We start from the raw sequence: 26055 nt of genomic DNA, 5'->3' as shown, positions 1-26055 counted from the left end.
TTGTCAGTGAGCTTAAGTGATGTCAAACTTTATTAGCAGTTTTGTGTTCAATATGTTATGCTTTTGTTCGTTAGTTTGTTGACAAATGGATGAATTCCAAGATGAAAGCTGTAAGTTGAAGTGTTTGCCATTAAAGTCATTACAGGTTACAGCATATTAAACAGAGAGCGTTTAGTGTTTGAAGTATGTGTAACACGCGCGCATATTAACTTAGTGAGTATACAGAATGGACACGAATTAAGAGGGCACCTTTTGATCATCAATTACGTTTAACAATGAGAACATATTTATAATATCGGCAACTTTTTACTTTCTGAAGATAGTAACTTGGACAACACAATGGCAATTTTATCTGCTTTCCTCATAATTATCAATTTGAGCTCCATTTACATCGATGCAAGCTTGGAGACGTAATTGGTTTTCCTTGTATCTGTTCGTGGCTTACCACATTTTAAAGGTCTGAAACACTTCCGGTTACATCAAATAACTTGATATAGTGTCATTTTTAAGTGTCACTTTTAAGTGCTAGAGGTTCACATTCCTGCAGCATTCGTCGCTCAACTTCAGCACGTACACGTAGTACTACACGTACACATTTGAAACGCTGCTCAATACTTAGGCGACTTACTACCATTCTAAACAACATCCACTTCTTCCGCTATGTCAGTTAGATTTTATTAGAGTATTAATAATATTACAGTATATTCAATTTTAATCTCGATTTGAGAAAATTAATAATGCAGGTAGTTCTTGTAAAAGTCGATACGTTCCTAAAATTCAAGTAAATTCTGTTAATTATTTTAAAACTATCTGCATACATTCTCACTATATTTCCTGGATTCACACATCCATCGAACGCTCTTCAGATAGATGGTGTCAAATACATTTACATTTAATGATCATTCCTTTTTTATAAACTGGAGAAATCCTGTACAATCAAAAAGCGTTTTTCGTACGGTCTCTGTAAATTTGAAGACACGGTAAAATTATGAGACAACTTTGCTGTTGTTAATTATTCACCAAGTCGTCGAGAATTCCTTCCTTGTTGAACTCCAGCCGACGTGAGCTCCATAATGCAAAGCTTCGTCACGCGACTAAAGGAAAAGGTCAACATGTCTGCGTGCGTTTTACGAGGCTCGGCGGCAATTCGGTATCCCCTTTAGAGACCCCGGGAAGGACTTATCAGCCTAACTCCCAACTTGTAATAAATTTTACACATCCACCGTTTGTTGTAAACTGGAACCTACATGTCCTCATACTCTCTGTACCCGGTATAAAATTTCGTTACCGTGACTTTTTTAGTTTGGTTTTGTGACTGTTATTCTTCATATAACTTACAATATTATTGTAAAAGTAAAGTGCTCCCCTTTGCTTTACACCATGCCATGAAGGCGTACAAGGGTCGTGGAGTTAGGGCCCCACACTTTCTTGATCACGGCTGAAGGTGGGGGTGATGTGATCAGCACCACGCCCCTGACCGCCTTTACCCCCCAAAGTTTCCTCCAAGTACCAACTTTATACGATGGTGGGTGGGCGCCGCAGCCTTTTGAACAAGTGAAAAAATCCCGGTTCTCCCACAATATTTATTTATTTATTTCGTCTTCTTTTACATAGCCAAGTTAAGGCTGTGCAGTTTTGTCCACGCAGGAAATGGCAGAAAAATGTATTTCTGGGTAACCGAGAAAATCAATCCTCTGGAATCTGATAGTGTAGGACGTCCCCTTCAAGGTAATAAAAGTTTCACAACACTCTAGTGGCGGTTAGTATGATAAAATTCAAGAAAAATGCATATTATTGTAACCATAAAAATCTTTGATAAGAAGGTAGATGTGTCAAGACAGGACAGGAGTAATCATGGTAGATTTACATTTCTGTTGAAGTTTCGACAACACTTGTTGCCCTGCCTTCTGGTTTTGTTATTTGTGGCCTTTTCTCCCTGTCGTGATCTTCCCTTTCGCACCACTGCCGTGCTAATAGGGTATTTAACATTGCATTACATTTGCTAAATAGCTAGATCTGATCATTTCCATTCTATTACATATAGGGATTACCGGGATTTTCCAACCTAATCACTGCACCAGGCCCTTGTCCTAAGTGGTTTATTTAATTTTTTGGTGTATATGGAGCCTGGTTTTCCGGCGGACACCCATCCGAATACTGTCGCTCCTTGACCTGTGTTCCATATGTCCCACTGTAAAATGTATCATTGTAGAATGTAGTGGAATGTACTAAAACTCGTCAGTCGATTTCTGTGATTTATTTATCACAGATTTATAGATTTTGTGTTTGTTGCGAATGTAAAAATTAAACTCACAATGTTCTTTTTCTAATATTCCATTTATTTAAGCAAGTCAAGTCAGGGTCTTGGCAGGTTTTGTTTGTATTTGAGTGTCAGCCCTTGTTGGGTTCGGACTCATTGCTTTCATTGTACTGATTACATGGCAGGATTTTGTTTATGTCATTTTAGCCCTCTCCGCAACCGTCGGAGTTAAGTAAGCACTCAAGTTTTCCTTATTGAAGAAAATCAATTCGTCCACATTTTTAACAATGCTTTCTCATTGTTTAGTTACGTGAACACGGCTCGTACTTTTTATTTCATTGGTAAATTTACGTTTTTTTTCTTCTCGTGATTCTTTGTTGGTAAGAGAATCTAGAATTACGAATCACCATTCGGGGAATCACAAGTGAATATTTCATTTTTCACTTGTTTCGATTCATCCGCATTTTCCGTTTCCGCCTATAATTTTTCTCCCACTCTTGTCCCTGCTTTAATTCTCTTTGTTTCCAATATACTCTTTGTGCAACGTTCGTATATATATCTCCCTTCTGCCCTTCCCCCTCCTCCTCGCTTCCTTTGTCCGATGCGAGTAAAAGGCTCTCTGTTCCATTTCGTTCTCCTTGCAACTTTTTTGACTTTTTTAACCCGTCATTAGGAATGTAAAAGATGCTGCATTATTTAATAACGGCCCATTTGCCTTCGGCGGGGAAGAGGCAATCGCCATATCAGAGTGCAAGAGAGACTTCAATTGGAGGGAGTTGGGAGTTGACAGCGTTGTTAGAGTCTTCCATCTCTTTGGAAAGAGGAAAAACGTCTTCTCAGGCAAAGAATTTCACTTTTGGTTACTTTCTGCTATTTTCTCCTCTCATTATCAAAATCTTTCGTCGAGGAACACAAGAAATGTCTGCCAGAGTGAACGAAAGGAACGAGTGGGTTTTAATAAAGCAAAGTTTATATATATATGAAGGGCTTTTTAGCACAGAAGATTGAGAGCCTGAGGGGACGAGAACTGGTTCTGACGTCACTTTTTGTTACCGAGACCTCGAGCGATGTTGGTCTGGTCGGTCAATAGGCAAACTTCCTACCCTTGACATTCGACTGTTACAATTCTTGTCTTTTCCTCTTCGAGGATCTCATTAAGGCTGCAGTGTTACCAGTAAAGAACCATTATCGTAATACACGTGGAAAATTTTGGCTGGTATTATGCTTTTGCAATTCAGAGCAGCAACCGAACACGGTAAATAATTTACCATTGATTTGATAGTTTGGTGATGTCAAACATTTCTAGAAAATTTCAGTTCGATTGCCTGAGCTGCATTTTATAATGAGAGGATAATCTTAATCTCAGGCATGTTCTTCTCGAGGTCCAACTTGGAAGAATTTTAGAATAAGAAAATGGCGTTAGCCAAAAACTGAAAGCAGCTGTAACGGAATGCTGAGTAAGTGGGTTTCTTCATTTAACCTGGAAAAGAAACTTTAAATGAATATTGTCTTTTTACGATGCCCCTCCTATATCTGCTAAATCCTGGGAATTCATTTTGCATTTTCTCGTTAATAAATTTTAAATATCTTACATTTTAAAATATTATTCATTTTTTTATTATTTTCGATGCATAAAAACAAATATACGTATATTTGGTTGTTTGGTATTAGAAGTCTTAACACGTTAACTGCCGTGCGGGTCCCATGGGCCGGACATCAAGATTTCTTATGAGGCCGCGTTGCTCCCATGGGACCGACGTTGTAACGTCTAATTCGAATCACTCTGGCAGGCCAACGGTCCTTCGCGCAAGCATATTTCATATTGGAAAGGCCCAGCACGGCGCCCCTAGAATCCAACGGCACATGCATTTTTGGCAACTTATAAGCAGAAAAGCCATTTTTTAAAAATATTTATTATTATTGTTGATATGAAGCATGTATATTCCTTAGAACGTCTTATGGGTAAGTAACCTGATTTCGCTCATTATTTAAATACAGAATTTTAATATATTTATTTATTTATAATTTATTTGTGGTATTTGTAGCATAAAATAAGACAGTGGAATTGGTGCATCAACACTGAGGCTATTTGCACCTATGTAACTCTATGGCGAGGCGTCCCTATAAGAATGGGGACAATATTTGCATTTGTTGCCTTTACGCGGTATCTCAGTCGGTAACGCGTCTGACTACCATGCTAAAGATCCCCGGCCGGTTCAAATCCGGGAACTTTTCTAGCGTTGAAAGCGGCCCCGGCGCCCACCCAGCGTCGAATAACATGGGTACCTGGGGGAAACCCTGGGGGTAAAGGCGGTCAGGGGCGTGATGCTGATCACATCACCCCCAACTACGACCGGATCCAGAAAGTGTGGGGCGTTACCTCCACACCCCCTATACGCCTTCATGGCGTGGTGCTATGAACAGGGGAGTACTTTACGTTTTTTTTTTACTTTACGCTATTTTCACCAATTATGTGAAATACATGTTTCATTTTTTTTTTAATATTTTATTTATATTTTATAATATGCACCAACTTAAGAGATAATCTTTAGCATATATTTTAAATATGTATTCATACAATGGCATATATTTTAGGAACATAGGAAAAAATATAATACAGCACATACAGTACATAATATTCATATTTTTGTAAACGAAATGAGTTACACTACTGCATTGCAAATGTTTTCACAAAACTTTTGAAAAGTTTCAGTCAACACTTGAAAACTGTGATCACTCCACGTGAACTTTATTGAAGCAAGGAATACACATATGTGGTTTACCTTCACACCCTTCAAAAAAAGTAACAACCTTCTTCACTTTATTCGCTGCTGTTTTTCGGCCTTCTTTTTCAGAGACCAATTTGTTTAGAATACTTCTAACTAAGCAGGTCAAATATAAAGGTCAAAGTAAAGAATGCATTTTCGCGAAATTGATTGTTGCTTTTCAATCGCCGGTGCAGCACTGTTCCTGTTGGCGCCGCGTTGGTCCCATGGGACCGACACACTATAATTTCGATTTATCGGTATAATTAAAACCAAATTCGAAATTTGATAACATGAAGTTATTTTACAAGAGAAACACTCCCCAATGGCATTAACGGCGCTGTCAGTGAATATTGAAAATTTCGTCCGGCATTTAACGTGCTCACTGTGTGAGGAGTTCGAGATGAAAATAAATGTGAACAAGACAAAGGCAATGTTCTTTGGAAGAAACCAAGAAAAATTAAAGTGAGGATTTGAGGCCAAAGAATTCAACTAGTTGACAGTTTCATATACCTGGGAAGTATCGTAGGCAGAGACATGCACTGCAGCCGAGAAGCCAAAGTGAGAATAGCAATGGTAAAAGAAGCCTGTAGTGGAATAACATATGTTGTGTGGAACTTTTGAATAAACTACTAAGAAAGAGAGTGTTTTGTGTGGAGTGGTGCAGAAACCTCGACTGGAAGCTTTGGAAATGAGAGTATGGCGAAGGATGGAGCGTGTGAAAAGGGCAGACAAAGTCGGAAATAAACTGTGCACGCACGGGAAGGAATGGTGAATATGTGCTCCAATATGTTCAACATAATTGGGAGGAATAATATTAAATTAAGTGGATTTTGAGCTGACATGAAACGTAAGAACTTTTCAGCATCAAGAAGGGTATTCTAAGAACTTTTCAGCATCAAAAAGGGTATTCTAAGAACTTTTCAACATCAACCACGGTATTCTAAGAACTTTTCGACACCTATAAGGGTATTCTAAAAACTTTTTAGCATCAAGAAGGGTATTCTAAGAACTTTTCAACATCAAGAAGGGTATTCTAAGAACTTTTCAGCATCAAAAAGGGTATTCTAAGAACTTTTCAACATCAACTACGGTATTCTAAGAACTTTTCAACATCAACAACGGTATTCTAAGAACTTTTCAGCATCAACAACGGTATTCTAAGAACTTTTCAGCATCAAGAAGGGTATCGAAGCAAGATCGAAAGGCCCAAAGGTTTCGTGAAATCGAAATGACTGTGTCAGAACACAGATTTAAAGAGCGACCGCAAAGAAAAGAACCTTCGGCCAAAAGTTTCCGCGCACCTTTTCCTCCAACGGTTCAACTCGGGCCATAAGGAATCCTGCTCCACGCGCGAAAACGATGCACAGGAGATGCGGTTCTGCGCAGACTTTTTTTGCCTGTGGTTCCAGTATAGCAACATTCTCGTGGACATCATAATCAAATTTTACTTGGGTCAAAATCGCATCCAAGGTCACCAATATTGTGTCTTTTACATATTTCCTTACGCTGGAAAACACCAAACCCACCATCCAACTATTCACGAAAATAGCATGAAAGAAAAGTAAGCGATTGAGTTGGTTTATTATACTTCGCATTTATGCCACTTTGGCCAATCGCGGAGATGAGGATGAGTGATGATATGATGAAAGTGATGAAGGGACACAAGGAACACCCATTCCCAGGTCGGGATTCGAACCCAGGACCCTTAGTGTCGTAACGTGCTGTTGCAATCACTCCACGAGGCCGGCAATAAATTAAGCGACAGAAAGTTTAAGGATGACATTAGGATGGGTGAATTTTGTCGCCACAAAATTCTTGCGGCCTTAGACTTAAATCTGACCCTGGAAATTGAGTATCACTTAATATTATTCTACTGGGGGAAAGGTCTCGCTCAATTTATAAGCAAATGCGTATTGTAAACGATTCGGCGATGCTGTACCCTTAAGTAACTCCCTCACTCAAAGACATTAGCGAACTAAGAAGACCACCGATATCTGTAATCATTTTTCTTGTAATGCGTTATTTGATGCAGCAGAGCTCCACCTAACGACACAATGATCCATCCGCCATAATGGATGAAGCTTAGCGTGGACAAACCGATACGTACCGCTCCTCTCCTCGCCATTATTCAAAAATGATCACGGCGGAATCCATAAAGAGAGGGGGGGGGGGAGGACGGGAGCCATAAGTTGAATTGCAGTTGCCGGGAATCCCTAGAACAACAATGCCACCCTTCATTCTTGGAATGATCTTCATTTGTTTCTCCGTTATCTGCAACCTCGTATTGTTGCCGAGAACAAATGAGCATCGGTTTACGATTGTTGTTTTGTTGCGCTGCTGTCAACATTCTATGGGCCCGGGAATGGCCGTGTTTACAGCGTCGAACGACGTGTGACTCGCACGCTGACGCCAGATGGCACTGCATTCGTTATCGAGAGGGGGAAGCCCTTTGTATTGTGCGCTTGCAGGGGAAGGGAAGCAGCTGGATGGAGGAATAACCTGCTTTTCACTGTCCGATTAACTTCATCGGAAGTTCCTGGTTGTAAATGAACGACCGCAAATTTTCGTTTGTTAGCACGGAAGCTCATATCCTCTTTAAGACGAAAAGGCTGTGCATTTGCGCTTCCTATTGTTTGGAATGTTGACAGGAATTCCAAAATGATATTGCAGTTCCTAGAAATGTTTGTGTAAAACATTCACTCATTGCAACATTTCGGAATTCTCCTATTCTTGCAAATTGCTTGTTAAAGTTTACTTTATGCTTAGATAGGTTTTGATTGCTTGATTTTAAGTCCACTTTATGCACAGGAAGGCTAATCGGAACTGGACCTACAGTTTAAAGTGGGATCCGAACCACAGTGTCATGTACTTCCACCGGGTTTATGCTCAGATAGGCTAGTTGGGGCTGGACCTACAGTTTAACACGGAATCCGAATCAGTTTACTAACGTAGTGCGTTCCGGGTTGGATACTCGGTGGAGGCACACGGTGGTTCATAGGAAACTGAAGATCCAGTCCTGCTGAGAGTATCTCAACACAACGTGGACTTATAACCCAAACAAACAAACCAATCATTATGTAAGACACCTGGAGAGCTGATGCATTTAATTTGAATGTCACTGTTTACTTGGACGGTTGTCACGTTAGCGATTCAGGTGTTTCTAACTTTGCATTAGCCCCGTACAGTTCGCTGCCCTTACTTCACGCTAGGTGTAGTGCAGGTGTATCCCGGTGTCAGGCTGGTGCAAGGGAATTACGTTCAACCATGTAGACGAATAGCGGTGTTCAAGTTTACAAGATTCGACAAATGCCTGTCTGCTGCTTTGAACGTTCATTTCATTAGTTATCATGCATCATGTCACCATACACCACACACTACACTGCTCCAGAAACTAGTGCAAACGGCGGGGACACCAAATTGAGGAAGTAGACGAGTTGGTGTTGCACCAACTAGACGCGCGACTGCATAGAGTCAAAAAGTGCACCGAACTAGACTGGGCTATTGTGAAGTATTGCGTAGTGTGAATGTCACTCTTAACATACAGGAAAATGGATACGTATTTATTATTTCCAAATGTGGCGAAATGCGTGCGATGTTTCCATGCGTTTAAATTTTAAAGCAATTTCATATGTTTCCAATGTGATATTATCAGTATGTTTCTTAAGCAAGGCAGCATGTTATAACGTCTTTGGAGGTGAGATCATTACGATGATTACTGTTTAAAATGACTGGGTGGTCTTCTCTGGAGAGAACATTCTATTTCCTTTAACAGCAAGTAATAAGTATTTGTGTATTTTCGAAATAACAATCTGTACTTGTGGTGCAGTGGAATTTTCCTTGTCTAAAATATAAGCATTTTAGGCTTACCCCTGAGAGGCGAATTCCTAGTCACTGTTTCCATTTGCCATTACATCGTCCACTGTGCCGTGCGGTATTCTAAGGCGTCAAGTTTGGTCTCGAGTTACGAACCGCGTGCTGATGGGAATCTCCTTGACGAAGAGTGCTTTTTCTGGTATTTCTTACTTCGTTTTGAAAAGACTTTTGAAGTTGGGACCTTTGTCGATAGCACAATGTATTATTCAATGTACGAAGTTTTAATTTTTCTTAAATATAACAATTTTTTAAGCCAAGAAAGGTGGAAAAATTTGTTTTCTTTCTTGAAGAACTCTACTATTGTTGCTGTTCGCGGTTGTTGTTTTTATTGGTGTTTGGAGTGTGAAATTTTCATATCGGTGAGCATACGAAAAAAAATAACGTCTTTTCGAATGATCCGCTGACCACTGTTGTTTTACAAAATATTTCGTTCGATCTGATTCTAACTTTCCTCTCATCGGAAGTCTTGTAATTCTCTCCAGAATGTACAAGATGTGCAGGCGAGTTGCTTTCTGCGCAGTAACTGGTTTCCCACTCCACATTGTTAAACATGAGACACCTAAGGCATTCATAACTTTCATTTGAATTTCATTTTCTGAGTAGACGCTTCTTACATTATTTCATTTCAATTATCTCAACAGGAAGTAATAGGTATTTGCAGCTTTCGAAATAATAATTTGTATTTGTGTCGCGGTGAAAAGTTTTCTTGTCTAGAAAAAGCATGGCAGGCTACGTGGTCGTGCGGTTTATATCGTCAAGTTTGAGCTCGTGCTACGGAATACGCGCAGGTTCGAGTCCACAGAGTAGGAATTGTAAATTTTTTTCCAGGGATTTCTGCCAGTGTATTGAACCTTTGGCCACCAGACCTCGTGAGGGGACTGGGAGCTACGGATGAGTAGCGTGTCACGGTAATGGAAAACATACAGAGGCTCGTTGTACTGACTACATGTAAACCTGTAACTGGATGCATGTCGCCTACCTCTGGTGAGACATGTGTTAGTGAGGCAGGCAGTCAGTAGGTAAGCCTTCTCTCTCAACCCAGGGATTATTGTAAAGGATGGCGCAAAAGTCATCATCCTATTTGAACTGACCTTTATTTTCACATCTTGTTGTTTATATCAGTAGTGTTTTTCAGATAAATAGAAGATACTCACGAAATTTATTGCGTGTGAAAATGAATAAGTATACCCCACAAGAACGTGGAAAAATTGTGACAATTTTGCGTAATATCCCGTTTTGGTGATTTGCCATGGCCGGCCTGGTCCACCGATTTGCCCTCTCCAGATTTTTTCCTTTGAGGATATTTGAAGTCATTGGTTTATGTGAATACGCCAGAGACGTTACAGCAACTAAAGGACAATATTCAGCATGAAATTGAAAACATTTCCTCCCAGATTCTTTCCAACACCATGGAAAACGCAATAAAAAGAGCCCAAATTTGCATCAATTCGAATGGTGGTCATTTATTGGATGTTATCTTTAAAAATTGAGGTCATAAAACTTACAAGTATCAATAAAAGCTTAACACAAAAAACCTACTTTGTTTAATTTAAAACCCAAGCTATAGGCTAAGAAAATCAGGTGATGACTTTTGCGCCACCTTGTACGAGGGGCGTTCAAGTCAATCCGTGACTTTTGAGTATATGATGTAATAAAATAAACAAATTTCAATGGGTGGAAACTGCTTTTATTTTTCAACGTACTTCCCTGCTACATTTATACACTTATTGCATCGTTTATTCCATTCTGGAAAGCTTCGGCATTGAAAGACATATCAGTACGTTTGAACCATTCTAGGACAGGCTGCTTCACTTCGCCATCAGCTGAAATGTTGACCTCCGAGGAATTCTTTTAGGGGTCCAAACAGGTGGAAATCACTTGACGCTAAGTCCGGACTGTAAGGAGGATGTGGCAATAATTCCCAGCCGATTTCCTGAAATGTTTGGATAGTGCGTTGAGCGGTATGAGTTCTTGCATTGGCCTGCAGAAACAGAACACCCTTCGTGATCAAAACAGGCTGTTTCTTCCTCAGATTTTTTGTGTTTTGCTACCCAACGTGCACTAACTTTTCGAAATAGCAAAATGTCATGAATTATTGTGTTCACTGTTCCTACCGAAAGAATTTCCCGACAGGTTGTGCGACGATTGTCAATGATAAGCTGTTCCACGAGCTGAATGTTCCCAGGAATGACTGCTGCGGGCTGGGAACCACCACGACCAGGATTGTCGGTGACAGACGTACGGCCGTCTTTGAAGCGCTTGCACCATTCAAATGTCTTACTGCGGCAGAGTGTTTCATCACCGTACTGTACTTGCAGTCTTCTGTAAGTTTCAGCTGGTTTTATGCCTTCCTTCACTAAAAACTTCATCTCCACACGCTGTTCCGTCTATACGTTCACACTGTTGTCCGCCATTTTGAATACTGATGTCTGGACTGGCATGTGCAATGAACACCGCCTACCAGTAATAAAACATAGTTGCCAGTTCCTACTGCATGCACTACCTCCACCCTGGGATTTGTTTTTAAACCTGTAAAAAAGAAAGTCCCGGATTCACTTGAACGCTCCTCGTACATTATAGAATTTCCTCCTCGACTGTGTTACATGTCTCTGCCAAGTTTGAAATATTAATTTGTGTGAAACGTGTATGTTTGTATAGCGTTAACTACAAAATACATGTATTCTCGATTCCACACACAACCTTTCCTGTTTTCCAATTAACAGAAGATTGTATTTAAAGACAATTTCTTCCAGGTTACTTTCTGTTAGAAAAATAGCCTAGGGTCTCCAGAATTCTTCCAGTGGAGAGAGCGGAGTGGTCTCGAGTGAAGGAGAGGACTCTTGAGGATGTAATCGATTGGGCTGATAAGGTTCTTGACGCCAACAGGAGATTGCGTCCAGCGGGGCCAAGAAAGAAGCCTCGCATATGTCGCCCCTGTCAGCCCCCGCGTTAGCTGCGCCGCGCCGATAAGAGACGTGATGTATCTCTGCCCTTCACGACTAGGAAAGCGGCGACCGCGAATTATTGGTTCCTTGGGGACAACTATCTTCACATTTCCTGCCTGCTTATCTGTTTGCCGCACACCGTTTCGAAAGAATTATAACAACTATAAGTATAGATGTACGTTGACTAGGTCAGCAAAACGTGAATTTACCTACATGCCGCGTGATGGAAAATGCAAGTTTTCTACTTAATGCAATAATTAAATCAATAAGACTTGGGTGGGCAGGCCATGTGGCACGAATGGAAGGGGAAAGAAGAGTTTACAGTATTCTTGTTGGGAAACCTGATGGTAAGAGACATGTAGGAAGGCCAAGACGAAGATGGAGGGATAAGATATGTTGAGATGGACCTAGAGGAAATTGGTGAGGATGGAAAATATTGGATTGATCTTGCTCAGGATAGGGACAGATGGAATGCTTGTGTTGCTGCAGCCATAAACCTTCGGGTTTAAGAAGGCTGGAGGTTTCTATTACCTCAGGTCCTGTAATTATTTGAATTATCATTAGTATAACGATCTTGTTACTATTTTTGTCAGGATTCAGTTACAATGTGTTAATACTTGCACACATTGCACGGTTGGTCTTTTGTACTCCAATCCTTCGTAGGAACTGTGTTGTCGATATGTGTTTGTGATTGTCCCCTCATCCATCTCATAGTATCACCATTCATCCAAGAAAAGCAAGGTTATAATTACCTAACTAAGGAATTAACTCTCTAGCCTTCTTAAACCCGAAGGTTTATGGCTGCAGCAACACAAATCTTCCATCTGTCCCCATGCTGGGCAAGATCATTCCAATCTTTTCCATAGTTACTGATTTCCTTCAGTTCTATCTTAACGTTATCCATCTATGTTCATCTTGGCCTTCGCACAGGTCTCTTACCATCAGGTTTCCAAATAAGAATTCTATAAACTCTTTTTTCCTCTCCTATTCGTGCCACATGGCCTGCCCACCCAAGTCTTATTGATTTAATTATTCTAATAGTATATGGACAAATAAAAATAATCTAATAATGATCTAATCAACACCACTCATTCTCCTCTGTTTTTTCTGTGTTTCTCTATATACTTGCCGGGATTATATTTTTACAAAGGCCACTGTTGCTTCCTTCCATTGCCTTACCTTTTTCCATCCTTCGTCTCCTCACCTTCGCTCTTGCTTCTTTAATACGAATAGTACAATTTAGAAGTAATGTCTAATTCGGTGGTCTTCAACGTGTTTTCTGTACCGGGTTATTATCACATTTTATATGGAACTGACGGGCACTTTCACCGTGGCAGTGGTATCTTATCAAATCGTTACATGGTTTCTGTTGTTCAACATATATTAATTTACTATAGAGTCATTCCATGCGAAATCAACACAGCCTTTGACCTGACCATCTCCGATTTTCATGAAATTTGGGAAGTTGAAACTATGCATGGAACTTAGTAAATATGAAATTTTTTAGTTTCGTGCGTCTTGTAATTGTTAAATAATTCAAGGTCAAAGTTAGCATAAATTGCCCTTTTTGAGCCCGCTTAGCTATACTAAATCTGATGTAACTCCGCCCCTAGTTTGCCTAGGAAGCTCAAATAAAGCTTATTGTACAGGGAATTGAACAAGCTTGCCAGTGATATATAACAAGCCTACCTTTGGATAAAAATATAATTTTGTCACGTGACCTTGACTTTTGACCTTGAATATTTCAAAACATGTCATCACCAAAAATCGTGAAAAAAATATATTTGGTCCCTCATTCCATACTATAAAACATATCAAAAAAATCATTGTGGGACTGCAATGGGATCAGATGATACAAAATAATATGTGTAACTATGTGACTGATAAAAACCCCATTACATGAACTATGAAGAGTCAAATGTCCCTTAACACTCCCTACAAAATGTAAAGGAGTTATTCTGGGTATAATTGGTCATGAAAGAAATAGGTTAGGCACAGGGAGATCCCTAGCCGTGTGTGTCAAGCGCAGGTCCGGCATATTAGTGACCCTCATATTGAATTGAACGAGAAATTTCAAAGGAAAGGGGGTGATGTGATATATCAAATGAGGCTAGAATTTCACGAGAAATGAAGTGACGAAGGATTTTCCAACGTATTTTACGCCAGCAAAAAGTTATACACATATCTTTCACTTACAATATATGCACATTATAATGTTGTCAATGTTCCTGTGAGCACACTCGTTGACGTCTCTCACACTCGCATAGAACATTTGGTAATGTAGCATGTGCAACAACATCGCAAGCAGCAACTATGCCTTCTCTCAGATGGTCAATATCAGGGATTTTTAGTGCATGCACCATTCTCTTCAAATGTTTCTGAAGGTAAAAGTCCTCCTAAGATGTTAGATCTGGGGAATGTGCAGGCCTTTTAATAGATCCCCGTGTGCCCATCAATCTACCTAGAAAATTACCATAAAGAAATTGCGAAAATGTCTACATAGTGTGGTCACACTGTCCTGTTTCAAAACTCTCGAAAAGTGCCATATCCCGTAAGCAAGGGTGAAAAAACCTGTTCACTTAACAAATCCAAGAAGCCGTCACCATTTAAGGTTCCGTTGTTGAATATGGACCAACCATTTCCGTTCGCCATACATTATACCACATAATTAGCTTACCAGCAACAACCATTCGACTGAGCAAATCACAGGTATTGCATATTATTTTTATTAACTTCACCGTGAACATAAAAAATAGCCTCGTCACTGAAGAATTTTTCATTCCAAAGGAAGTGTCACGTAATTGTTTGAGATACTTTTCCCAATATTCTTCACTATTCAACTATTTGGTGAATGTAGCTGATTAAAATCATATGCAATGGTGCGTATACTTCTTTCTCTCCCAAGATGTCAGCGTGATCTCGATGAGTTCCTAACATGTTCCTAACGCACGAGACTAAAAATTTTCATATTTACTAAGTTCTATGCATAGTTTCAACTCCCCAAATTTCATGAAAATCGGAGATGGTCAGGTTAAAAATTGCACATATCTGTGTTGATTTGGCATGGAATGACTCTATATTCTTTACTTATAAAACAAAACACCAGCAGAACGGTGACAAGTTCTGACACTTTAACACAACAAATAAGCATAATGAAACAAAACTAATATTTTGTTCATAAAAAGAAACACAATAATCATTCATGCACAAGACTTTTTATTAATCTCTTCAATAAGAAGACTATGATTGTGTTTTCTTCACTAGCATATCAATGTTTATCTTGAAGACGGATGAGGCTACTAGAAGGCAGTTTTAAATTCGTGTGTGAAGTCAGTAGAATCTACAACTTTGATTCTACATTCTTATTTTGGGAAAGAGCTGTTCGCAGGTATAAGTGATACCGAATAGAGGGCAGTGAATAGGGCATGATTGTACAGAACAGGAAGTTCTGAATTTTTCACATATTTTGAGTTTCACTGGTTCGCATTGTTTCCATTTATTATTTCATTTCATTACAGGCTTTAACAGGCGACTAAATTACAGCCAGGGGGCTACATGCGGCCCGCTGGTCGCGGGTAGAAGACTACTAGTCTAATTGAACACCAGGAAAGTGGTAGTATGCGCCCAGTTGTATCTTTAGAAAGGATATTGCATTGTGCTTAGATCATCCTTTCGTCTCCTGTAACTTCGAGCGAAGGGACGCTCAGCCAACTTCTGAACAAGTTTCTGCCTTTGTGCAACGTGCGATGGAGGGACACTTGTTGAGGGATTATTGGGAAACGCTGAGGCATCCCGACTGAGGCCTCCAGGGACTTGCGATCTGAATGTTAAGACTCGACAAAGCATTTGCCGGGAGAGAATATTCATTGGAAGGGAACGTTTTCGAAGTTTAAGCGGTTGACATTTTAGCCTCGCTTCTCGCCTCACCAGTTTCAAGCTTGCGAAGCTGTTTAATATTTCAGATTTGTCTTTTAACTTATGTGAGTAATGAAAAGTGTGGACATCAGTTTGGAAGATTGTTCATTGAATATACGAGGCATGTCCAGAAAGTATTATCCGTTTAGTAATGTAGAAAAGAAGGAAAGAAGTTAGTTGAGCAAAACCTTTTAACTCTGAAAGAGCATACCTTGAGCTATTATCCTATATAGGCACCAATTGCATTGAGGTTTACCGTACCGGGAGAAAAGTTTTGGTAAACTCTCTTACGCTTCTGCCGGCTCGTTGACATCAAAGCGCTATCCTCCGAAAATCTCCTTTAATTTTGTGCAAAAATTATAATCGTACCCTTCGATACCCGGTGAAGGCACTGTAGGTCCAATCCCAGTTAGCCTATCTGTGCATAAAGTGGACTTAAAACCGAAATCCAAACGTACACAACCTCTATCCCGATGCAACTTGCACGAAAGCTCACGCACAACTGGCTCATACCGGGCGACCTTGGATGCCGCCTGCGTATCCTTCCGCCAAACTAGTTACTACTTTCTGGACATGCCTCATATATGTATGAATTGATATTTCTAATTGAATTATTGAAAAGGGGTTCACATATCCTACCTGATTTTCAATTGAAGACGCGCGTCTCATGTGATTTTTCTATTAATTTTTATTATATGTACAAGTTTAACGTATTGTTAGTAGTTTATTTATAGTGTCTTTACTAAACATTTTCTTGTATATTACATTGTGTTTACGTTTACAAATGTTTTGCTTTTTTAGGATGAAGTGAATGGATACACGGTTACTAAGATGATCAGGAGGTCAATCTACTTCCTTTGGGTAAGTTCTTACAAATGTTACTTACTTTAATATTATTAATCGTCTGAAAAAATGGACGATTGTTCATCTCCTTCTTCATCTCTCCCCTTGTTTGCTTATCTTATGGGCTGTTTTATAAGATAACAATGTATTTAATTTTAATTGAGTTTTAAGTGACCATTGAGATTGTATTCTCCATAATTTGATGTAACTACTTATGAACTGTTGCATAAGTCGCTGATCCACAGCAATTTAAAACAAATATGAATGGTGAAATATGAATAACACATACCGGTACATGATACGGAGAAGAAGGGAAAAGCGGATAGGGAATATGACCGACATGGCGGCCATCTTGAAATCCTCCATTTTGGATTCAACTTTAGTTCGTTTTCTTAATGGAAAGGTGGGCATGTGGCATGAAAATGGGCTACTGTTTCATGCAAACACTTTGGTATGTTTCATTTCGTGTAACTGTAATCCTTCCTGAAGTTGTTTAAAATCGAACTTTGTCGGGAGAGGCTATAACGTGTTTCAAGACTGGCCTGTGTCGTTCCAAACATTTGATGGCGATAACCAATTGTGTAAGGCTGAACTTCGGTTCTTCTGTGCATTGAACTTCCGTCGCTACAAAGTCTTCCCTATGGCAAATATCGCTGTCATTTCGACAGTGCGAATATAAAACGCACGTGACATTCTTCAAAAACCAAGTACATCGGTGGCTGCAGATTATTTCGAAAACGAATCTCACTTCATTTCGTTGCGAACAGTTCCTTCCCCTGTACTGTTTCATCGTTCGGAGCAGCTTTGTATTCCAGGGAAGGGAATTTCGCTCCTCGTATTGAGACGTCCCGGTTCCTGGCAGAGGCGCTGGATCTCCTCCATGGAATTCCAGCACAATGGTATCAGAGGTTCCCAGGGCGAACGAGGATTATGACTTCCCGCGAGCGAGCTCCGAGGAGTATTCAGGATGTACATCCATGCGAATTAAGCCATAATCCACGGGGAACTTGCGCGACCTCTGTTCCGACAAGGCGAGCCAGACGGGAGACGAGCGTAGAATGACAAGTGTTCTCGTTAAGACGCGTTCAGAACTTCTGACTTTAAATCTCACAGTTCTTGGAACCTTATGGAAGGTTTTCTCCTTTCGTAGGCTCATCTGCTCCGAAAACTTGCATTTTATCACCAGAAGCACTCTACCAACACTCTCTCAAGAGTCTTGCGTATTGATACCTCAGATCATACGCTATCTAAAATGTATTATTTGGGAAATAAAGACGTGAATGCCAAACAAATGCCATGTATCATCTCAAATACCATATTTCTTGTAAGTTCTATCGGTTAACAGATTTGTGCACTGCAATAGTTACCACAATGAAGCTCACGTTGGAGGATTTAGCGAAGCAATGGGATGATTCATTTACTATTTGCACTGTGGTAGCGTCGTTGCACTGGAGTGCACGCGCATGTCTCACGCACACCCTATTTACATTCCACCTTGCGCTCTATTTACGCATATTGACGCCTTCTACAAACACATCCTGTGTTCTGGCACTGCCAGACGACGAGATAAAAACAAATACAGTACCATGATGGCGGAGAGAGAACGAGTACATACAGAAACTAAATACAACGGTTAAAAGTCCTACAATTCAACATAAATAAACCACCAGTGATCAACTACAAGAAAGGAACTCTTGTTATTAATAACCGTAAACACGGCCTCCCCGATGGCGCCGTGGTAGCGTCGCTTCCTTGCAAACAAGAGGTCTCGGGTTCGATTCCCGTTGGAGCCACATAGTAGTTCGGATCCCACGTTAAACTGTAGGTCCAGTCCCGATTAGCCTTACTGTGCATAGTGGACTAAAACAACAAATCAATCCAACTATTTGCACTGAAACCGATAAGCTAATGCGACACGCATGTCCTTCTGGGTTGGATAGAATAAAGTTTTACATGTGTGTGTATTGTTCAAATCAACTTCCCAGTAACACAAAATAGAATAATATAGTTTTATTCAGCGTGCCAGATAATACAAAAAATTAAAATAATAAAAATATCTAATGAGTACTAGAGATATTTGACATTTACGTCTAGTTTCCAAGAAATATGTTTTTAACATGTAAAAGACCAACGAAAATTCAATCATCATAACAACAACGCTAATATGCAAGAATACTCGAATAAATGTAATAACAACATGGTACACTTTTCGATGTATATTATAGAAATAGTAAGTTACACTTTTTTACTTTCATTACAATATTCATCGTGAATTTTACCTCAATTAGTGTGAAAGGGAGACTCCTCCACATTGTACTGGTTACGTACATCATTTTTCGAAATGTGTGTGCCTCCACCGGATATCGAACCCGGAACCCCTTGATTACAAGGCGACAACGTTACCTCTACGCCATTTGGAAGGCTCTATTCCTCCCTTCAAGTAAATATCTGACTCTACTAATTCCGTCGTACGTTCTATTTAAGAAAATGGTATTTGTTCAACGTTTTGGATCCTTTTTCCAACACCAAATTCTTCCCTCTCCTTCTACTATTACATTCGTACGAAATTTTGGAATGAGCTCCACATTTATCTTTCGTGAGATTTTCTCGTCGTATATTCCAGAATTCTCTCTCTGGTTAGAAATCGGAGCGCATTATTCCAATAAATTTGAAGCAGGTGCCAAAACTTAAGGTCGAAAGTGTTAGCTTGACCTCCACGAATATTAAACCACTTCAAGGTGAATTGTGGGTCCATAATTTAAGTATTCGAATAGAAATATTGCCGAAACGCAGTATCTTTCATATTTTATCAGGGAAGGACACGAAGGATATAGTCGTATCATCAGAAGCAGTGGCGTCGGCATCCATGTTAGTGTATTCAGGTCATGCAACGAGCCAAGAAGCCAGAGATCATAGATAAGGCGTGGTTGTTCATTTATTTATTTTTGTTGTAAGTCCACTCTGTTCTCAGATAGGCTATTAGGGACTGGACCTAAAGTTTAAGAGTGAGATTCGAACCAGTATGTGCCTCCACCGGATATCGAACTCGGGACCCTTTGATTACAAGGCAGCGACGTAACTGAAGAAGTTACCTGAGGCCCCAAACCGAAGAAACTATTGTTTCGACCTCTGAAAACGCATCAATACTCTGTCCCAGAAGCCTGTGGAGCAAGCGAACTAAAACAAGTCCTTTGCGCAAGTAGTTACTCGAGAGAGCTCGAACAGTGAACACGTTAGAAGGAAAAGGATTGCATGGAGGGGACAACGCGGAAGTCGTCTGAAAGATCTTGCACGTTTAACCTTTGGCGGGCGGAAGGGACGTTATATCTTCCCGTACTTGATTGACGCTTAGCTCTGCACCAACAGTGGACAAATACATATGGTTTAGGACAAGAAACGTGCCAACTTCTAATTTTTTATTCTCTATTTTGATCTGTACCTAGGTATATCATATATAGCTATAAAAATGTATGTATGTGTGTATGTATGTATGTTTGTTCCAGCATAACTTTCGAACGTCTGGAGGGATTTCAACCAAACTTGGAACACGTATCACTCGCAATCTCGAAAGCAATACTGTGGGGTTAATACACCCCTTGTACCCCTAGGGGTGGGGGTGGGAGGGGTGACATGCAGAAATAATCGAAAACGACCGATATTAGTGTGGAATCCATAGTTTTCGGGGCCGCTAAGATGAATAGTAACACTTTAAGTTCATCACCTATCGGGATGGTGGGTGAGAGGGGGTGAAAATTAAAATGTCAAAAATGACCAAGATTAGTGTCGAATCCATAGTTTTTGGAGTCGCTAAGCTAATTGTTGACATTCACGATGACCAAACTTGGTACACATATGACTTACAATCTGGAATGAAATACCGTGGGGGTAAGACACCCCTAGCACTCCTAGGGGTGGGGGTGGAAAGGGCGTGACATGTATATTATTGTGGAATCCACAGTTTTCGGGTCGCTAAGATGAATAGTGACTCTCTCAATGTCGTTCAACTCCATGACAGCCCTGTCACCCCCTAGGGTGGGGGTGGGATGGGGTGACGTAAAAATAATAAAAAAGGCCCAATATTATTGTGGAATCCATAGTTTTCGAGGTCGCTAAGAGGAATAGTGACACTCCCAGTGCCGTTCAACTCCAAAACGCCCGTGAGACACCTGGGGCGGGGGGTGAGAAGGGGGTGACATGTAAAAATAATCGAAAACGACCGATATTAGTGTGGAATCAATAGTTTTCGGAGTCGCTAAGATGAATATTGACACTCCTAATGCCGTTCAATTCCAAGACACCCCTGGCACCCCTGGGGGAGGGGGTGGGAAGGGAGTGACATGTAAAATGACCGATATTAGAGTGTAATCCATAGTTTTCGGGGTCGCCAAGATGAATAGTGACACTCCCAATGCCGCTCAACTCCAAGACACCCCTAGGGGTGGGGTGGCAAGGTGGTGACATGTAAAAATAATCGAAAACAATGAATATTAGTGTGGAATCTATAGTTTTTAGGGTCGCTAAGATGAATAGTGATACTCCTAATACCGTTCACCTCCAATGCACATCTGGCACCCCTAGGGGTGGGGGTGACATGGAAAACGACAGAAATTAATGTGGAATCTATAGTTTTCCTGGTCGCTAAGATGAATAGTGACGCTCCCAATGCCGTTCAATTTATTTATTCTTGCTCCTTGAGGTGGAACTAAAAATGTTCATAAATTATTGTTAAATTTATATTATAGTGAATTTGTTAAAGATATTACTTTATAATTTGTATACTGTATTTATACTTTTAAATACCTGTAAAAATAATTAGTTACATTTTACGCTATAGTTAGAATTCATTAAACACCCGGGCAAGGCCGGGTAATCAGCTAGTATTATATAAAATGTAAATCAATTCTTTTGTTTATTTAATATTATCCATTTCATAAACATTTTCTGGAGTCGAATAAGTGTTCTCGGGTTACCAGCCAGGTTAAATTCGATTACGCTTCCGACGTTTCGAAAAATTGGAAGCTAACTCCAATTTAACCTGGCTGGTAACCCGAGAACACTTGTTCGAATCACGTCGCCAGGAAAGCTACAACTCCTATTTTCTGAAGTGATGCTGCGCCACTAAAATTGCCAAAAATTTGTCGCGATTATATCTCCCTTAACTTCAATGCCGGAAGTTGAAAATTTCCCTTAAATTCATAACCAAAAGTTGGTCACTCTGGTTGATCTGCAGACTCCTCGAACGTAGCGTAGCTCGAGTGGACGAATCCAACGCTAAAAGGGAAAACAGGCAGGACCGTGAACGAAACTACGATTTGTGTTTGAGATAATGTGTTACAAGTTCGATGCTTTATTATCCCTTGATTTTTTACTATGGTGACGTCACTACATTTGAAACTAGTCAGCGCATGCGCATCGCTACTTGCGACTACAACAACGCTGTTCTTTCCTCGTGTACGTCAGATTGTGTGCTTCCCCAGTATCGCGAGGGTTTTAAGTTACGTTTATTCAAAAACAGCTAATCGTAGGGAAACCATATGATAACCAAACCACTGGCTAAACGACCAACCACAGGCAAGCATAGTCCGTGCTAATTATTTTGTGCGAGCGTAAGTGAGTTGTAATCTCTGAATCGTGAAGTTATTTTGCCTTTTTCTCTCTCTTTCGTTTTCATAATTTTTAGTAATTTGAGCCCATGCCGTAGGAAGAAGGGAGAATTTTTCTGGCTTTAATCTGAGCACATTCTGCCGGCCCGACCACGAAGCGTAATTAGAACTTTTACGACAATGCACGTTGCAGGCGAGCTGCTTAATTTCATTAAACCCACCATCGCTGTTCTTTCTCTTCATCCGCCGAGGAAGGAAAAAGTTGATCCTGTTACGGAGTGCGACAAAGAAACTTGGAAAGTTGTTCAGGACAATAAATATATATTGTCCTTCTGTTATGAAAGACATTAAACCGTAAACTTTAAAAAACGGACATACATAATCCCATTTTATTAGTAAATGAGCTGAGAATATTAAAAAAAATTACTAGAAGCTCTTCACCGGGTGTTCCCGTTTCGCCTAATTACTTATCAGTACATCATCATCATCCTTCCCTGTTTCCTGCCCCTGGCTGGGTCGGCATAGAAGTCAAGTCCATTTTTTCCTGGTCTTCCACCACTCCTCTCTTTCCACGGTATTCCAATCTTGTCCTCTTCTCCTAACACTCTCCGCTATGTGCTCTTTTCACCGACATCTTGGTTACCCCCTTGGCCTTATTTCCACTCCTTGTGCACTGTAAGCTCTTACTGGCAGTCTTTCTGAATCCATCCTCTTCATGTGTCCGAACCATTTCATCTTTACCTAATCTATTCTGCCCTGGAGTTTCACCACCTTCACTGTCTGTCAGATCTCATTCCTTATTCTATCCCTTCTAGTCTTCCCCAATATACTCCTTAAAAAATTCACCTCCACTGCTTGCATCTTTCTTTTGTCTTTCTCTGTCATTGTCCAAGTCTCTGCTCCATACCTCCATACGTAGTTATTGGCACATAGTATGTGTTATATATTACCTTCTTGAATTTCATAGGTACATCCCTGTTCCATATTAATCTTCGAACGTTTTTATATAGTCCACCACCCATTTGTCTTCTTCTGTTTACCTCCTCATCTATTATTCCACTTCTCTCAATTATGATTCCTATATATTTGAATCTTTCCACAACCCCCAACTCTTCCGTGCCCATCTTTATTCTTGGTTCATTTCTGGCTCTGTTTCTTGTTGTTATCAGCACCTCTTTCTTTTCTGAACTGAATTTCATTCCTGCTATTCTGATTTCCTCATTCCAACTATCAAGTTGTATCTGAACTTCTTATTTCCTGTTCCCCCATATTACTAAGTCATCAGCGAACAACAGGACTTTCATCTCCTCCTTTCCTATTTTCTTCCCCACCTCTTCGTTAATTGCATCCAATGTAATTATGAATAGCAGTGGGAATAAAGCACTTCCCTGTTTTAGTCCATTACTTATACTGAACCACTCCGTTCTAACTCAGCAGTACACAATACTGTCATTTATGATGCGACGCCATTTTAGGCGAAACGAGAATTCCTATATCTCCAAACTTAAGCTAAACGGGAAATGTTTCATATGACGGAAATTTCTATCAGACGGTCTGTTATACATGATGAATAACGTAAACACCTTAATAGCGTTGTAGCAGCGCGCTGTGCTGAAAACTCCGTCCCGGAGGTCGGCCAAATTGATGACGAGACAATCATAAACATGATATCTATATGCAGGACAAAACACAAGCCTCACAGAGCCACTAGTTTGCCTACAAATAATGCACCTAAAGTGGAATAGAGATTGACTTGATTGATTGATCGATTGATTTGGTGTTTTAAGTCCATTTTATTCAGACTGGACCTACAGTTTAAAGTGGAATCCGAACCACTGTGTACCTCCGAATAGGGGTTGACATTTTAGTGCCTTAACTCAGGTGGGGTTGAGAGTGTGTGCATAAATCACTTGTAAGCCACGGTTGGGAGAACAAATATTTAAGTAGTCCAACAAGATGAGCCCCCCTACACCAGATTCACTCAAATGATTCAGTATTAGTTTTTCTTTTAAATTGGTACAAACTTACACGAACAATATCAGTGGTGCTACTCCCCTCTGCAATCGTATTGTAAAAATTTGCCAAGAAATAAAGAAACAGAACATTCAACATAAGGTTATAATGTTTTAAAATGTCTAATTTTTGCATTAGAATATGCTAGAAATAGTTGTATACCCGAAACTCGTTATGGATTTCACTTTAAACTGTAGGTCCAGTCCCAATTAGCCTTACTGTCCATAAAGTGGACTTAAATTCACCAACTAAATCAATCACCTCATGAAACTCGCTACTTTCCAAATGCCAATGAAGACTTCGTTAATCCTTCCTCATCCACCACCCTTCGATTTACTTCACTTTTCTGCGACTTTTCGTTAATCTCGATGTTGAGGATCAATGATATGATGAAATACATCCACGCCCATGCCAGGATTCGAACTCGGGATACTTGGTGTCGTAATGCACTGTACTAACCATCACGGTAAGTGATGGAGTCGTAACGAAAAGCATATCTAAATTGATTTAGCTCAATTGAAAATATCGATTACTACTTCCGTTTACACGTCTCCTAACATTCACAGTAATTTAAGGTTCATATTTAAGAATTAGAGTCCGCCATATAAGAGAGAGAGAGAGAGAGAGAGAGAGAGAGAGAGAGAGAGAGAGAGAAAATGAAATACAAATCAGTTTTTCCAGACTATAAAAATCTCATGTCAAAAGCTCTAAATTTACACGAGTCTGTCTGGTCACAAAATTGAAATATGTCCACTTGGGTTCCCGAACTTTGGAATCTACTCACCTTACAATAAAGTTTTTGTTACCAACTTGTAGTCCAGTAATGAAATGTGGGTGTTTCTGTATATACGGTAAGAACAAACGAACCAAGGCATGCCAAACATACCGCTTGGTTACTGCGTCAATTGTTGCCGTCTCTTCAAAAATCTCCTGCTCGCTAAAAGGATTGGCGCGTATATTCTAATTTGTTCAAATACCCAGTAAATGGAACGATATTTGAACTGGCTCTTTGTAGTGCAGGAAATTGAACCGACGTAATTGAACGGAATGCGAGCCCGGATTTAACCACATGAATTTAATAATTACTAAATGCATGTTTGCCATGGCTGCGCAGGCATATGTCTTCATTAGTGCTCATTAAGCGACCCCCTCCCCGCACCTGCTGGGAGCCACCAAGATAAGTGAGACGAGGGTTGTCGTTCAGCAACCCTTTGTGATAACATCACTACGGCAACCAAGGGAAATAACAATTGTATTAACTTTTTATCCAGTATTTGTAATTTCTGTTTAGCTGTAGATATTTGAAATATTAAGTGGCGGCTTGTTAAGAGTGGCCTGGAGGTTGGCATGAAAGTAGTTTCCTGGCCCGATGCGATACAGAGACACCTAGCGACATATCAGAGGACTAGGAAGAGAACCTTCCTCCCTTCACCACCCCCTCCCCTCCGCGTGACTCCCGCAGTGAGGTTTCCAGGAAAAGGACACCCACCTGTTTCTTTTCATTCTGGTTTCGGAGGCTAAAATTTCTCCACTGGCAAAGCAATTCGCATTTCACTGCTTGCTGGCTGACTTGCATGGAACGAGAAGAGTGGCAGGCTCCAGAGACAGAACCTTCATCGCTGAAGTTTTGATTGAATAAATTTGGTTGATTAAAGTGGCTACTATAATTATGTTGAATTTTCTTGTTGAGGTTGGAATTATTAATTGAGAGTAAAGAAGGAAAGAAGGAGGTAGAGAATATCAGTTGAAAGAAAGTTTTTTTTTAAGGGGGTGTTCTTTTATACAAAATCGATATATAATAATAATAATGATAATAATAAGGCAAGAATTAGTAA

General features: G+C 40.1%; 1 protein-coding gene across 1 annotated transcript in view; it reads left to right on the top strand.

The window, feature by feature from the left end:
- Positions 1–26055, top strand: part of gogo (thrombospondin-1 like protein golden goal) — a 415587-nt gene that overhangs the window by 109754 nt on the left and 279778 nt on the right. The window contains exon 2 of the mRNA XM_083119501.1: positions 16563–16622. The gene's annotated coding sequence lies outside the window, so the exon portion shown is untranslated. The remainder of the gene's footprint in view (positions 1–16562; positions 16623–26055) is intronic.

This window comes from Lepisma saccharinum, chromosome 3 (genome assembly GCF_977018435.1).
Source record: "Lepisma saccharinum chromosome 3, izLepSacc3.1, whole genome shotgun sequence".
Taxonomy (NCBI): Eukaryota; Metazoa; Arthropoda; class Insecta; order Zygentoma; family Lepismatidae; genus Lepisma; species Lepisma saccharinum.
This window is presented reverse-complemented; position numbering and strand designations above follow the sequence as displayed.